The 6,511-nt window shown below is 37.7% G+C and overlaps 1 protein-coding gene across 2 annotated transcripts in view; it reads left to right on the top strand.

Moving 5' to 3' along the window:
• Positions 1 to 354: 354 nt before the first annotated feature.
• The window catches only part of WWP1 (WW domain containing E3 ubiquitin protein ligase 1), a 56,008-nt gene continuing 49,851 nt past the window's right edge, over positions 355 to 6,511 (top strand). The window contains exon 1 of one of the 2 annotated variants that reach the window (XM_025895631.2): positions 355 to 584. The gene's annotated coding sequence lies outside the window, so the exon portion shown is untranslated. The remainder of the gene's footprint in view (positions 585 to 6,511) is intronic. The other variant, XM_018078755.3, reaches the window with a different exon arrangement.

The following is a 6,511-nucleotide window of genomic DNA, read 5'->3' as shown; positions in this document are numbered from 1 at the left end:
GCGAGCTGCCCCTGTCACCGAGGGGCGGGGAGGAGGGGAATGGGCGTGGGGGCTAAAATGGCGAAGGGAGCTCTGCTGAGGTCTCGGTCTCTCTTTTCCGGCAGTACAACTCGTCGCACCCCTCGGGCTCTGCTGGCGGGGGGTGGCGGCTGTTGCTTCTCCCCTCCCGATGCCCCATATGGTGCCCGGAGGATTGTTGTGTTTCCCTACTGTCTCCCACCCTGGCTCGAGTCTGGACAGGGCTCAGGGCCTCTGGGCCCGCACCTGGCGACGGGAGGGAGGGTCGGGGCTATGTTGAGTCTGTGGAGGTGTGGGGCGGGGGGAGAGAGAGGGAGAGTGTCGGCGGTGTCCGGTGTCAGGCGAATAACCTTGTTTATTCCTGTCTACGGCCTTTGCGAGGGTGACTGAGGACTGAGTCCTGACCTGTGTCAACGCTGAGTGGATTGCGAGAGGCTTTAGTGGCCGGGAGTCAGTGAGGCAGTTCCACGGCCGGCCCCCGCTTGCTTATCTGCCGGGTGAAAACAGGAGAAGGATATTGTTACGTTTCAGTTCACCTTCCTTTGGTGAAGCCGGGCAGGGAGGAGGTGAAGAGCCGTTTCCCCTCTCCAGTGCACTGCTGTCACTCCTCACAGTGCCACAGTGTGCCTCGGCTCAGAGGCAGAGGGCACGGTGGGGCGCGAAGTGGTTTCGGGCACCGCTCAGATTATCGGTATCTGCTTGTCTCTCGGGGCCCTCATGATGGGTGTTTGGCTGAGCAGACTGTGAATTCAAGATCTCAAAAGACCTGTTTGTGTCATTTATCTTTGTTTACGTTGTTGCAAAATGTTACAACTCAATCCAACTGTTTACTTACTTGATTTTATTTGTAGTTGTCTTATTTTTGGAACGATACCAATTCTCATCCCAGTTTAACTAGGAGCTCTGCTTCCAGATCTGTAAATGTTTAAACTATATATCAAAGAAAGAAAAGGACTTAACACCACCTCATCATTTTAATGGGAGCTCTTTGATGTTTGGGTGAAACAGTAAAAAGAGGTATTTATATTTCAGTTGTATTTTCTCAGGGCACCTGTGTCATATAATAAGTCATCAGGATATTGTGCATTGAAAAAAACTCAGGTTATGCAAGTCTTATAATACTGACTTACTAGGTGATGCAGTCACCCACTGCAGGTAGCTGGGTTATATAGGATCATACATGTGAAAGACGGTATGGCCTTCATAGTAATGAGTCTCCCCTTCAAACTGGTATTCTGGTTTAATCCCTTTGTGATATAGAAACAAACTGATTATTATTGTCTGTGATAATGCTTTACTAACTTGGACTGGTTGTTTATTTTTTTTTAAATTTTGTATGCTGCCTTATGTGAGTCTGTGTTGGTCAAGGTATAAACTGAATTATTGTTTCTTGTTGATTTTAATACTAATAAAGATTAAAGAAATTTTGCATAGAGAAAACATCTGCAGGGGTTTTCATCATTCTGAGAAAAATCTTAGGGCTGCAGAAGCACAATTTACCTGGACTCTTGATAAAGATGCTTTCAAATGGGGCAACTAGAAATATTTTCAGTTGATGTTGCTTGTGAAACTGTGGGTTTAGAACCCCTTTTTTACCTTTTCAATATGTATTTTGAGCTGTATTTTAAAGTGCTTCTAGGTTCACCAACTTAATACTGTCAGTAGACTTTCTCCGATGATACTGTAGAATAATTCCCTTAAACTCACTATTATACTTGAAAACTTAGGAGTAGTTTTACATACCTGGGACTGATTTAATCTCTCAACATGGGACATTTCATTACCAAAAGAATTTGGATTATTTTTTTGGAAGAATAGTTTACATTTGTTACTAAACATCAATGAAAAAACATTTTAAGTCAGCCAGTATGTTTTTGTTTAAGTGTTGGCACTAAAGTTTAAATAATCACCTGTCTTCAAGTGCTTCTTAAATCACAGGAATACTGATTGATTTCAGAGCCAACCCCTTTTCCTGAGTCTGTGGAACCCTTGGAAGAAGGTGATATGTTTGCTAGTTTTATTGCTTTTCTTTTTTCCTTCTTATCTTTCCATATGAAGTTGGAAATTTTGATAAGTTGGAATTTTTACCCACTTCTCTGTTGTTTCTCATGAAACAATGTGTGTGGAAAGACATTTCTCCTGGGTCTTGGACACAAAGAAGAATCAGAGGTAAGGATCTATGACAGGAAGTTGGTATTGCATTCAGTTTACTCATGTTCAGTATTCCTATGCCATTAAAACAGTAGATTTGAAAACTAAGGTGCCATAATCAAAAAATTATGGCCTAAGCCATGTTTATTAATTGGAAATAACTACTCTTTATGCACTTACAGGAAACAGTCATTGTTAGCTTATAAAAACCCCAAAACCTAAATCCCCCCCAAAAAAAACCCCCCAAGTTCATTTTAGAATTTATAGATAATGAAGTGTGAAGGCGTAGTGAGGTAATGGATGGAATAATAAACAAAAATAAGTCCTAGCTGCAAGCTGTGCTTAAGTGATTCTTGTAAGTTACTCTTTTTTCATAAAGACTGCAGAGAAGGAGTGAAGCTACTGATAAAAATGTCATATCTTTTAAGTTGGGTTAGTACTGCACGTAATTGCTCCTGCACAGGATAACATTCACCTGCAATTGCATAGCAACTCAAAATCAGAAAAGCTGTTCCAGTGTGCCTTCCTGTATGAAAGTGTGTCAACTGGGGCAGGCTCCCCAGTTTCCATGGTAGTGTTGTATTAACCAAGATCTTGTCATTTTTGCTGTCCTTACGAAACTTGTAAACCAGAACTGCTGAACTCTTCCTTTGAATTCTGAGCTAAGTGATGCTTAGTGGCATTCCTTCATATTGCTTTGGTCTGTGTCCAAATGCAGAGGGTAGGAGCTGATTACATCTGGGTCCTTCTTTAAAAGTTTGTTGTCATTGCATCAGTAGCCCATTTCTCTGTGTAGGTGTTTGTTCAGATTTATCATAATCTGCTGACGTTTTCCTGTGGTGACAAAGTGCCCATAGGTAAGGACAGTTGGAAGTATCACCTCTGTTTTCTTGAAGGAACTTAATATGGCTCAAGAGAGAAACCTCTTCTTCCCCATCAGCAGGAGTTGGGAGTGTCTAGGAGAGGCATTCCAAAGGCTTGTAGAAAAGAACAGGTCCTAGAGTGGTGTACCTGCTTATTTTCTTTCCCTTGTAGAACAGTGACATTGCATGGTTTTTGCTAAAATTTACTACAATACTTTTTAAGAAGGAGTAAGAAGGAGTTTTTGTTTTTCATTGCTTTCTGTAAGTGAAAAGTTCTAATTCCTTCTGCTTGGGATATGCGTTTGCTGTGTTTGAGGACCTGCTAGTTTAACCAGAAGCAGACTTAAGTTTAGCTGTGTTTTGCAAATGTGGTGTTGCTTTACAGAGGAGCACTGGAGATTCCAGAGAAATGATCACCTGTCAGAGTGGCTATAATATGTCAGAAATATTTACAGGGTGCTAGATTTTTTACTTTAAATTTCTTAGCATTGCAGGGAAAGTATGTCAGGAAAACCTTTAAGTTTCTGTTATATGTAGGACTTAATAACTATTACACATATAGCATGAAGCAATTAATCATTGCAGGTTTACATGACTGTGTTGCTCTAGCAGCATATGTGTGGCAAAGAAACAATTTTTTTTTAATTCCCTCTTCCCTTAGTCAATGTTTAGGTTCGTGTAAATTCTTAATATAATATAATGTACCGTTTGATAATTCAGTATTGCCAAAAAAAAAGCATTAAAATCCTGTTAAATGAGAATATGGCTTTGGATTTAACTTTTGAATTCTGCTGATTTTGAAAAATCAACTGAAATTAGCTGTGCTGATTGTGTTACTATGTAAGGGCTTTTGACTAAAATAAAGTCTTCAATAAAAATTGGAGTGAAGCATGTATTTAACAAAGCAGAATAAATTCTTGGGCTTTTATTAATCACCCTTTTCTTTTTGTTGGAATATGTTAGAGATGCTTATGTTCTGCTTTAAGTGGCTAGGACCTGAGCATACTTAAATGTAACCAGTTCAAAACCTAAAGACTTCTTAACATCAGTGAGGATGTTAACTTGGAGTGATGTAACTAGTACAGCCAATAGTCTTTTCTTTTGCGATGAAATTCAGCCTCTGATGTCTAATACATGAAATTTTTCATTGGCCCAAATCACTTTGGAACAATTTTTTTCAAATATAATCATCTGTTTATGAAAACACCGTAGAACAGTCTCTTGATTTGTCTTATGTGTAAATGGCTTTGGGAATATAAATGCATGTTAGTAACTGACCTCATCAAGTAGTTCAAATGGCACAAAATTATTCCCATGTACTTTTATTCCATTAGGATTTTAGACTTTTTTTTGCAGAAAATCATTGTGGAGATGGAAGAAAGCAATATAAAAGCCAATGAGAAGTGGAAGTCACATTTTGAAGATAAACAGCAAAATAATTCTGGTTTATGAATTTAAGGATCTTTGCCTTGCAGCCTGAAGTGGGCAGAGGAGAGCTCTTGTCTGTGCTACTGTGAGCATAGACAGAAGTATACAGAGGATATTCAGTGCACATTTCTAGTTACTGGGGCTTCTAACCCAGATTTTTTGCTATAAGCTTCTAAATGGAGCAGGAGATTAGCAGGAGAGGCCTTTAAAAAAAGAAACAACTAAAAAAGTTTTATCTGCTCCTCATACGGGTGGGTGAAAAATACGAGAGACTTTGGATTGTGTGTGCATTTCAAGGTAGCCAACGATTTCCCAGTATAGATCAAACCAAAGGAGCTGTAGTTTTACAAAAGGGTAAAGTAAAAAAGGAAAGATAAAGTTGATAATCTGTAAAATTGCATAATATTCTTGGACATTAGAACTGAAAAAAATAACACATGTTCAGTTTTGAAACACAGTGCTCTGCTAGTTCTTGAGAAATTCAGTAAGATTTTTTTTGTTGTTTGTAGGGACGAACTAAAACTGCTGAACAGATTATGATACATTAGTCTTAAAAGATGACCTTGTTTTTACTAACTAGTATACCAAAATTAGCTTTCTTGTATTTCTTAGCATCTACAATGACATAAGAGTATCTATTTGTAACAATCAGAAAGCAAAATAAAATATATCTGAGGAAAGCTCAATAGAAGATGAAGAGTAATATGATTGCCAAACTTCCCTTTTCCCCTCGGGTTAGAAGTGTGGAAGCTGCTTTTTCTTAAATTTCAGTTCCCTTTATTCCTCCATTCTTGGCATAATTTATTTCCACTTCCAGCTAACTTCTTACAGAGTTATCTCTTTTAAAAATGATCGCTGTCTTACTGTAGTAGCTGGAAAGATTTTGGGCTTTAAAAAAAAAAGAAGGGAAAAAAAGAAATGTGTTTTGACTTGTGGATGTCAATTATAAGGACAGGAAAAATTCAGTTAGTATTAAAAATCTGATGGAAGACTGATATCAGTGTGTTATTTCAAAATAAAATAAAGTAAATCCCTTGGTCGAATGTCTTGTGAGATGTTGTTGACAAAATGTGTTGTCATGGGATGGTGAGTTAAACTGTATTGTTAAAGGAATTGCTATGCAGAAGAAAACTAGTCGGAATCTTAGTTTGTAATATGACAAATGTCTGCTGCTAATGAACTGGCAAAATCTGTAGATAGTGAAATTATTTACTGAGTAATGGAAGCTGAACCTTCCGATGGAAATGACAGTGAGTAGTTTAATATTTGGTGGTAGTTACATTTTTTGTGTTAACTTAGGAGACAAGGTGTGTTGGAAGGAGTAGCTGCAACCATTGTTCAAAATGAGGTGTAAATAGTTATGAATTGTTTTCTGAAAATGTACCATCAGAAATGGAATAAAAAACTGAATATTGGAATGTGTTCGGAATATAACATATACTAGCTTGCATGTAATTTTTATATTACTTACACAAGCATATTTGAAAATGTTCCAATTAATTCTATGGCAAATGGTTCTGGGGATCTCCCAGCTTTAGCTCTTTGGACTATTTGCTTTCTTTGTTGTTTGTATTCCATTTGTGATTAGGAAAAAATAACTAATTGAGGAGAAAACTATAAGAAAAGTACTGCTCCTGTGCAAAATGCAAAATATTGTTAATTTTTAGCATTAAGAAAAATGAAGGAAGAGAGGCCTCTAGCAGAGGCCCACAGAACCTTGAAAAGAATATGTATGAAGTTCCGCCTGTGCTTTTAACCCTGTGTCATAAAACTAAGCAAGGAAACGTTAGAGCACACTTTGAAAAATTGAGGAAAGTAGTCTATCAAGAAGTAATTATTACACAATTCAATTGAGATTGGCTGATGTATGATTCAAAAGAAGGAGTAGATTGTTATACAGACAAGGAGAAAATCCATTGCTAAGTAATAGGGATTTTAATAAAAAAGATCATACAGATTGTACTTCAGAGAATAAACTTAAGTGCATTTTTAAATAGTTTTTATGTGAAGTTAGTCTAGACTGCCCACTAAAGCCTTTCTTTGTTAGTTTT

Source organism: Manacus vitellinus, unplaced genomic scaffold (assembly GCF_001715985.3).
Source record: "Manacus vitellinus isolate BGI_N305 unplaced genomic scaffold, ASM171598v3 scaffold_1_pilon, whole genome shotgun sequence".
Lineage (NCBI taxonomy): Eukaryota > Metazoa > Chordata > Aves > Passeriformes > Pipridae > Manacus > Manacus vitellinus.
The sequence above is the reverse complement of the archived record's forward strand: the minus strand, read 5'-3'. Positions and strand labels throughout refer to the sequence as shown.